This window comes from Parasteatoda tepidariorum, chromosome X1, assembly GCF_043381705.1.
Source record: "Parasteatoda tepidariorum isolate YZ-2023 chromosome X1, CAS_Ptep_4.0, whole genome shotgun sequence".
NCBI lineage: Eukaryota > Metazoa > Arthropoda > Arachnida > Araneae > Theridiidae > Parasteatoda > Parasteatoda tepidariorum.
In genome coordinates, this window is record NC_092214.1 from 52,825,567 (window position 1) to 52,835,935 (window position 10,369).

A 10,369-nucleotide genomic window follows, 5' to 3' on the forward strand; every position below is an offset into this window, starting at 1 on the left:
GCTCTGAGCCACCGCATATATATATATAGTCAAAAAGCATTCAATTTTTCAATTCAATGTAAACTAAATATTTTATTTCAGAAAAACTTTTGTGATATGTACAAATTCCTTTTGGTATTTTTTAGCTGAAACAATTTCTTCAATGCCATAATTCAAACTTGAGTTGCGTGCTGATCATCTATTAGCTTGTATGCGTGCGTAGTTGCCATTAAAATATCATTTAAGTCAATTTTCTTTATTGAACTTGATAAATCATGTTTGTGTACTAACATCATTGTGAAATTTTGTGTTAAACTTGTAAAAATATTTGTATCGAAAATTTAAATTGATAGTTATAATTTGATTTAAACGATTTCAGTCATTTACATTTAATTATTTTTATTTTACACATGAGGAAAAGGACTTGCTAAAGATAAAAAAATAAAATAGTTTAAAATCTTTGCATAAGAGTTACGAAATAAATAGTGATATCGAGAGTGATAGAATTTATTGATTACTGTTTAATAAATATCCGTATTGTTGCAAATATAGAGATAATTTATGATATGTTTTTAGCTGATATAAAGCAGAATAAATCAATATAAAGTTTGCGTATTGCTCTTCAAAATATTTTTAGTGAGTATACATAGATTTCTAAGTACATTTATTTTACATTGAGAAAAAAGTATGGACAAAACAACCAGAATATGGTAATATTTATTATGTCTATGCCTCTACAGGAACACCCAAAAAGCTAGGTAAATATTTACCTTAGCGCTTGGGTAATATTTTTTAAAAAATTACCAATAAACTATAGTTTTATAATATACGATAAAATTTCGTAAATGAGGTAAAATTTGGTAATTTTTTGTGATACCTTAGAGTATGGCATAAAAATAATTTATTGAGTTAAATTTACTTTTTAGTTTAGTATTTTTCCTTAAATGCGTGGAACTATAATTTTAAAACCAGACTTTCCGGGTAACCGTTTCCATATGAACGAAAAATTACCATATGAATGTTTGAAACACCATATATTTTGATTTTTATTATTCGAATTATGTTTTTTTTCACCGGATATGTCATTATTATACACTACGGTAATTTTACCAGATTTTTTTTTTTTGCCAATACCAATTTTTTTCTCAGGGAAGAATTTTTGACATTCATTATTATAATTTATTAAAACTCATTACTATTTAGTTAATGTAAGTAATAAAATATATTGCCAAAAATTGCCCCAAAAAATATTTTTTTTTTAAATAAAGAAGTAAAAAGTAAATTGAAAAAGCTAAGAAATTGGGCGCTCCGCTAAGACCACCTTTATTATATAATTTAAAAATCTTCATCAGAAATGAAAACTAAAAAATGTGCTCATAGCAAGTCGCAATTTAATATTTGAGAGAAGAATATTTTATTTGAGTTTAAACATTTAATGATATTGAAATATGATAAATCAAAATTAAGAAATTCTGATCTGCAGAGCCTCAAAACCTCTTTATATTTCAAAATAAAATGTTACACGTCCTTTACATGTTTTTTGTTTCTTTCCACAATCAAACAGTTTTTAGTGTTTCATAAACAAGCATTCCTCAATAGTGATTCGTCAGCCTTCAATTACGCTTTTGTTTTTCCAATGCTTGAACATTAATTTGTGATCCAAAATGTGAGAATTTTTATGCAACTTTTTGATAAGGGCAACAAAGCAAAAATAAAACGAAATTAAAACAATTAAGATGATCCTTACGAAAGGCCTGTTATGTGTAAAACTTAGCTCGAATAAAATTTCAAAATTCAACTCAGAAAAGCCCCGAAAAGGTGTCTTAAGTCACTGTTATAGAATAACATAGATACTCAGATATTAATGCAGACGTTTTAAAAAGATTGTGCACCGTTTCTTACATAATAAGTAAAAATACGAAAAAAATGCGTTTTTTTTCATATTCAGTTTTCTTATGATTTGGTTTTGATGCCCCAAGTGGTGATCTTAATAATCTCAAAAGGCACAACGATTTTAAATACGTAATTAAATTAGTTCGGAAGTTATTTAAATGATTATGATTTTTCTTTATATAAGTATTATTTAACGAATTCTTGATCATTAAATAAGCTTTTAATTAGTAAGTCCAATATAATTGTAAGATAATGAAAAAGAAAAAAAATGCTTGCCTTCTTTTAATTTGATACAGGTCACTTAATTTTGAGTTTAAACATTTAATTATTTGAATTATATCCTTAAAAACGGCAAGCAAAAATTTTATTTAAATATTTATTTAATCAATTGCAGCAAAATATTTAAGAGTTAAGCTTAAATTTTCAAAATATACGCTATTATCAATTATTTTTTTTCTTCATCGTTTCAATCCACTATTAATTCAATTTCTTATATTTTACTTATTTTTCTTTTAACAATTATATGAAACTGTGTATCAAGTATATTTTTATTATTTTAATTCATTGTTTACTTTGTCATGCTCTTACACAGAAGTATTAAATATTGTAAAACAGACAAAATTATTGCCTGGTATAAATTTATAGATGAACATATTTTAAGTAATAAAAATACGTTTTAATATTCATGATCATTTTTTGCATATTAATTAATCGCTCTTTCAAATGTTTCTATTTAGTTTCATTATAATTGAAATTTGGAGGTAACGATATTGATAATTTCATTCACGATTATAAATTCACTCATTTATAAAAATAAATTTACTCAGTAAAAATGTTAATAATGAGCTTCTACATAACATTTAAATGCTTAATTAAACTGTTAACTAAGTAATTTATTTTATTGAAAGTGGAAAAAAAAACATTTAATGGCTTGAAATTGGTATTATTATAATTAAATACAATCGTTTAGGGGATTTTTTCTTGAAAAAACATTTTTCTGACTTGATCTAATAGTGAAAGTTATATAATATAATAATATAATTTTATAACTTAATTTAAGAGTGAAATATCAGAAATGTGATGAAGATATGAAGTTTGAAAAGTGATAAATGAATGAATTTTTACTTTTTTTGAGAAGTACCAAGGATCAATATTATCACATTATTTTAAATAAGTACTTGGATGCTTTTTTTAGTTACGCAAGCTTTTCGGCTATATTAATTGCATAAAAAAGACCACGAGGAATTAAAAAGAAAGAAAGGAAGCCTTTAAATCTTGGAAAAGTAAATTATACCACCTACCATTCCTGACAGATATTGTTGCTATTTTTTATTATTTCATTCCTTCTACGCTGCAAAAAATCTGTTGAATTTTCGGAAAGAAACCGTCAACTGGTCTAAAATCCTTTATTTGACAGAAAAATGCTACTTTAAAAATTGTTGTTTTTTGGGCAGATAAGTACTTTTATTTTAATCAACGACCTCCCTTTTCTACAAATTTTTCTATTTTAACAAACAAAGTTATTTTAACAAGCACTGTTATTTTTGCAAAATATTCTATAAAATAACTATGTGAGCGCTGAAGTCGGTGCGAGCCGAGAGCCTCATTTTTACGACTATTCGACGTTGGGATTTAAACCTAGGTTAACACATTAGGATGCGATTGCTCTGTGCTCTGAGCCACCGCAGTTGCAATGTCTCTGTAAGGAGAAAAATCTTAAACAGTTTCAATTCCAATAGCCATACTTAATTTTTCCTTCTTACAATGATCAATATTTCATCCAGCCTTTCAATAATCTTTCATACTTAAATAAAATTCAAATAATATTTAATAGTAAAAAAGCTTTAAAACTATAGTAGCGCAGCCGTATAGAAATATCTGTCAACTTGAATTACCAAAGAAGATCTATAGAAATATAATAATCAGGTAAAGTATCAATTTGACAATAAATTCGAATCACAGTTTTATTTGTACGATGCTCAAAACAATAAAATAGATTCTTAAAAATAAAAGTAAATCGCAAAACAAGTTAAAAAAAATCGTAAAATGATTTGTAAAAAGTAGAGTTATCGTACGGAAAGCAAAATTTCAAGGTAACAAACTAGAATTTGAAATGACGGTTTGAATCCGTTTATGATTAGAATGAAAGACCGAGAAAAACCGTTCTGTCAACAAAACAAATATAAACTGTTAAATATACAGATAAAGTCTGCAAAAAGAACGGGAATTTTTTACAGTGCTTTTCTTTTGTAGAATTTAAAGTTTTTCCTACAGTGTACATATATTTCAACACTTAAATGCAATACGAAGCCTTTTTTTACAAAGTTATTACTGATGTTCATGAACTGCTATTAAATATCAATGTTTGCAAGTATATATAACAAGTATGTATAATAATTACGTAACAAAACCAAGCACTATTTTCTCAAACTACTTAAATAAAATTATTAACAATATTATTAAAAAGGATTTTCATGGATCTTTACCAATAATCAACCTATTTCGGATTTTAGTTTCTCTCGTCATATGTTCCTATTTAAGTGTTATTTCCTGCTATTGTTATTTCCGATTACTTTTTATTGTAATGTATTATTTCCTATTTGTGTGTTATGTTCCTATTTGTATGTGAAAATTGCGTTTACATCTCTTTTTTTTCTGCTGCTCTTCACACTATTGTCTTGATATATTTTGCTTTGGCTACATAAACACAATCTTAGAAAGCACTATATTTGCGGATATAATCTTGTCTGCTGATGATGAGATTATTGTTAATTTTTGTATAGTTAATTGAACTTTTTATTGTTAATTTTTCTACATTTAAGCTAATTTCTTTCTTTAATTAAACATTGAACTTTTTAATATTTTTAAATTTTTAAAAAAATTTTTTTTTTTATTTAACATTCTTTTTCTCTTTTTGTTTCTTCTCCTTTATCATATATATATATATATATATATATATTTCGAATTTCGAGGAAGTACTATATTATTAGAAGATAATACGAACTTTCATCGAAGTTAATTTTACACCTTATCACAGAAAATGCATTATTTACAAATCTGCATTGTTTAATGGAACCTGTGAAAAGAACTTGTAATTTTTATTCACTAAAAACACTGATAGGGTACCTTGTTTCATCGTAAACAGCGTTTACGATCACTACTTACGAAGAGCTGCAGATCGATTCAGACTTTTAATGGGCAGTACAACGTGATTTCAAAAGAATTATTCTTTTCTTTTGGCTTTTGACTCCACAGGGAATCACACTAGCACTCAAATGGCCAAAGAAATGTCATGCCACCTTTTTTCCGAAATATCCATTAAATACTCTACTAGTGATTTTATGACAGCAGTGATTACTAAAACCTTACTCAGTGTTTGTTTGAACCACATAAAGCGTACAGAAGTATTATTTACTCACTTAATATAATTTATTAAAAACAGATTTGAAAGAAATTAAAATATTTAACTTTACTTTATTTTCCATATTCATTTCGAGAAAAGAAAAATGTGCTATGTTATCAACACAGAAATCTCAACAAGGAATCTATAGTACTGAGCATTAATTCCGTTTTGAGAATTTTCTGTTTATCTCAAATGTACATTTTTATAAATCATAAAGCTAAGGTTTCATAATATTAATGAGTATAAATAATTTTATGGAACTTGTAACGAAAGATGTTATCTTAACTATTATTAACTATTAATACTAAAATAAATGTTTAATTAAAATGCATGAACTTTCATATAAATTTTCTTGTTGAGCAATATTCGAATTTGAAACGCATATTTTGATATAGGAGAAGAGGGTTATTTATAGATGTTGGGCAATTCCTATCCTCTTCTTAACAGCCTTTACTTTAGGAGTTTGCAATTAATTGCTTGAATCTTTGGAGTATAGAATATCATTGTTACTTTTTTATTGTTCTCTATAATATTAACAATTTTGAATTATGGAACTCACTGAAATATTCAATTGAATAGCACATATTTTGTAGTCACAGTATCATGCAAATAAATATACATTAACGTAAAATGTTTCTTATGAAAAAATTTATTTCCTTTCACTAAAAAGTAATTAAAAACTATTTAGTGTTAAGCTCAAATTTGTTGTAAATTTTTTAAAATAGAATTTGACTTTTTGTTTCTAAAGAACTGTAGATACAAATCTTTTAAAAATACGTCAAGATGTAGCATTTTTTATATTTATCAGTTCAAACTTAAAAGGATTAAGGATGATGAATTATGTATTAATCATTGGGCAGACTGCCACATCACGTTTTACAGACCCTATTAAATTTATTTTTTAAATTACGTATATTTATTGCATTTGAAGAATTTTCTATCATGGAACAATGGCATTTAAAATATTAATTTTATCTTTTGGTCCCTGCTTTAAAGTTCAAAAAGTGGTAAAACTCAGTTTTTTTCTGAAGTCGTATAATCATAAAAAATATTGTGAAATGATTTTTTTTTATAAATTTATCAATTGAGGCGCGGGGGCTAAAGGTTAAGGCACTGAACTGCCTCAGTGAAGAATCGGGGTTCGATCCCCAGTGGCGACTTGAAGCCCGACAAGCTTAAGATAGATGGGTATAAGCTTGTCTGGAAGGTAAAAGTGATCTGCAGGCAGTACTGACCACATTTTTGTGATCATGCCGTTGTTCATGAAATTGTTGACACTTACCCCCTGAAATACCACCACGACCCCCTGAAATACTTTATTTTAAAGTTATAAATATTCTTTCTTTACGTACTGCCATCCGTCATAATAATTATTTTATAGCAACATAAAGGTGGTTATTAAATGGGTTGTGGATACTAAGCCTGCAATTTAAAATTCTAAAGATTCATTCAGTCGCATGCATTCTTTTAAATTTTTTTAAACTAGAAAAAGTAATTCTCCTTTTGGTTTCTTTCATTCAAACACAATTTTGCTAATAAATCCCAGAAATGATGTAATAATAAATAAATATAACTTAGCACTGATTGAAACTAGCATAAAATTCAAAATATTATGAAATTATGTTTTAATTTTTATTTATATTTATTATTTTTTAGGCGCACAATCATGATACATTGTGTTTCTTGTAATTAATTATGTTTTAAACAGCATTGATTAAAACTAATAAAAACATTATTAAATTATGCTTCAATTTTTATTCATATTCATTATATTTCAGTCACACAATCATGATGCATTGTGTCTCTCATAATTAATTATGTTTTAAACAAGATTCGTGAAACAAAAGTAAGCGGCATAAATATTTTTCAAACTCTTAATTTTAAACTGGAAAGCTCTTTATTTCTATTGTCATGATTTCTTCAGTTATACACACAGTAACTTCATATTACTTCCTTTTTTAAATTAGCTGTCGGGAAGTGGTCTTCTGAAAATTCGTTCGTTCTGACAAAACACACAACTTCTTCTTTGACAGTTCTCTTAAAGAAAAAAATTATTATCACTTTCTCATTCTCAAACTTCTTCTTTGTTCCAGCATAAAAGAAGGTAAAATAATGGAACTTCAAAGTTTTTTTTCTCTTCTCAGAAACAAAGAAGAAGCACGTGAATGTTTCCAGCTTGCTTCAATTTTCTTCTTCTTCTTTTTTTTACTTTCTATTCAAATTTTTCACTTCGTTCTTCAGTCTCTATTTCTTGATTTGTAATGACATTTTTTTATGTAAAAAAGAGGGACTTTTTGAAACTCGATATTTTTCTTTCTTTGCTCCTCATTTACTAAAAGTTTATTTTCACAGTCGTTCATCAAATTTTGGCAGAAATACTTGTCATACAATTTTTAATTTTGATATTTATTGGTACTAACTTTTCTGAAAAATTGCATTTCTCTTATTGATTTCTACAAATATATATTCTTCATATAAAGCAAAAAGCCTTTGGAATATACATTTCAAAAATACTTTATGCCCCTATGCAAATTAAAAGCTCTGTTTGTAATAGCTTACCTTTTTCTGACCTCGAATCAATTCAATTTTACGAACAATCAAAATTAATTAAACATTGACTTTTACCATGCAGTTTTTATTCAATAAGAGGTCCAGCTCAAATGCGAGAACTGTAATGTTCAATCACAATTACTGTACAGCATTTAAGCTTTACTGTACATAAATATTGTTTTAAATTGTTGTTGTCTTAGATTAATATAAAATTTTTTCAGAATGTTTAACCAGGATTTCCCAAATATTAGCGAAAGTATTTAATTTTTAATGAAGTACTAAATTTAGAACAACAAAAAGCCATTTTTTACCTTCTGAGCTTCAGTTTAAAAATAAAGAAATATATATGCTATAAATTAATTTTCAAAAACTTTACACGTTAAAGGAAAATTTAAACCAACCTATTACTTTTAATTTATTATACTTACAAATAACTGCATGGTAAAATTAAAAATATTATGTTTATTCAATAAGTATTAATTCAAATAAATAAAACTTTTTCTTTTCCTGTGTATGTTGAATTTTCCCGGGTGATGGATTGTATTTTTTATTTCCTTCTTTTATTTCTATTTACCTAAATAGAACTCATATAAAGAGCATGATAAAACGATATTAATAATTTTTATGGTTCATTAACCTACATTTAGAGGTAGTAAATATCAGATCAGTTCAGATATGCCAATTTCTTTCTTAGCATCTTAGTAATAACCCATACTACATATTTTTTTCTTTTTACTTTTCAGGTATCCATAGAAACAATTAAGAAATGAAGGACTCCGCCCTCCTTGGGACATGGAGAGTATGTATCTTAAAGCAGAAAGAATGTACCCTATGAGGCATATCTATCTAAGAACCTTTTATGATAACGTTCAAATACTTAACATCGATGAAAATAACACGCATAAAAATAACTGGACATAAAAGTTTCCTCGGGTCAAAGATCTAAAAGTGTTTCTTTGGATCATTACGTTTAAGAATAAACGATCTAAAGCGGAAGATCAGTCATTTGTCATCCAAATGTTTTCAATATAGTTGTCATCAGTATAGGAAAAATACGAAAATAGTGTTTCTTACAGAATAAGGAAAACTCCTAAGTTAAATTGTGCACATTAAATATATTGATGGTATCGGGATCTGATAATTTTTTTGCTTATTTTTTTATGATAAAAGGTACGCTTTAGACGATAACTCTATTTACACACATAACAAATTTGGTAAATGAAAAAAAAAAACACTAAACTGTAATATGCTGAAAGGAATTCATGAGATATATTGAGTGCGTTCAGCGTTATTTATTTAGAAAAAAATCAACACTCAAGGGGTTATTCAGGGCATTGTTATGTAAAACGTTATTCAAGAGAAAGAAAATCACATGATTCTGATTCAATGATAGTTTAAAATATTTAACTTAATTGCAATGATGTCATATTTAACCATAACACTCTTCATTAATATTATTGATATTTTTACGACTTTCAATTGTAACACTTATTGTAAAAAAAAACATTAATTTTTAAAGTACAACATTTGATTGTTTTATAGCGTACATTTTATAACAATTTATCGTACTTGTGCTTATAACTCAACTGACATTTAATGACGCAGCCAACATTGTTTAAAAGCAGATTTTGCAAAAGTATTTAACAAATGAGAATCATCGTAACTAGATTCATGTTTATGCAAACATCTTTTTTTTTAAATGAAATTTTATTAAATGAAATTTTATTAAATGAATGAATGACTTGTTTTTTTTATAAATTTTTGAATTATGTTGCTGAAGAAAATTTCCTAGCTTACAACTCTTTATTAACAACTTTATTCGCAATTCTTTGCAAAAAATGATAATTAATTTTTTTTACATTATTTAATTGACCAAATATAGCAAAATGATATTCCGATAGATCTGCGGAGAGATTTTGCTGGATAAGAAATGAAAAGATCGTGTCACATAATAAAATTAAGAAAATTTTAATTTGTAATTACAAACATAATAAATATTTTAAAAATCTCCGCAAACGCTAATATTATTAATGTCATATATTGAGCATACTACCTTTTTTTTGTCATAAAAATGTATTCAAGCAAAATAGCAAAAAATGTATTGTAGTTATAAAATTACAATACTAAGTAGTGTTTTAAAATATAATCCTTTTTTTTAAATCTAAAAGTCTCAAATGTAACAGTCGAATGCTTAAAACTACAAAAATAGTAATAAAATCTTGGGGGAAACTGAAAATCACAGCAGAAATTAAGCTTAATCAATTTGTAAAAGTACTTTAAAATAGTTAAATAATAAAAATCAGAAAAATAGCACGGACCATGAAATGAAATTCTTAAAAATATTTCGAAAATATTAAATATAAATCATTCATAAATTCAAAAGTAAAAAAAACTTGTTTTTCCCAGTGATAAATTTAACTCTCAAGCATCTATGTTCTTGGAATATTTATTTGGTTAAAATAAAAAAGTGTCGTTGTAAAAGGTTCTTAGATAGATTTACAGTTTAAATTGTTGTAAGTGTGTTCGGTTAATTCCTGTGCTTTT

The 10,369-nt window shown here is 26.2% G+C and overlaps 1 protein-coding gene across 1 annotated transcript in view; it reads left to right on the forward strand.

Moving 5' to 3' along the window:
• Positions 1-10,133, forward strand: part of LOC122269370 (uncharacterized) — a 104,938-nt gene extending 94,805 nt beyond the window's left edge. Inside the window, exon 2 of the mRNA XM_043042117.2 lies at positions 8,569-10,133. The gene's annotated coding sequence lies outside the window, so the exon portion shown is untranslated. The remainder of the gene's footprint in view (positions 1-8,568) is intronic.
• Positions 10,134-10,369: the final 236 nt, after the last annotated feature.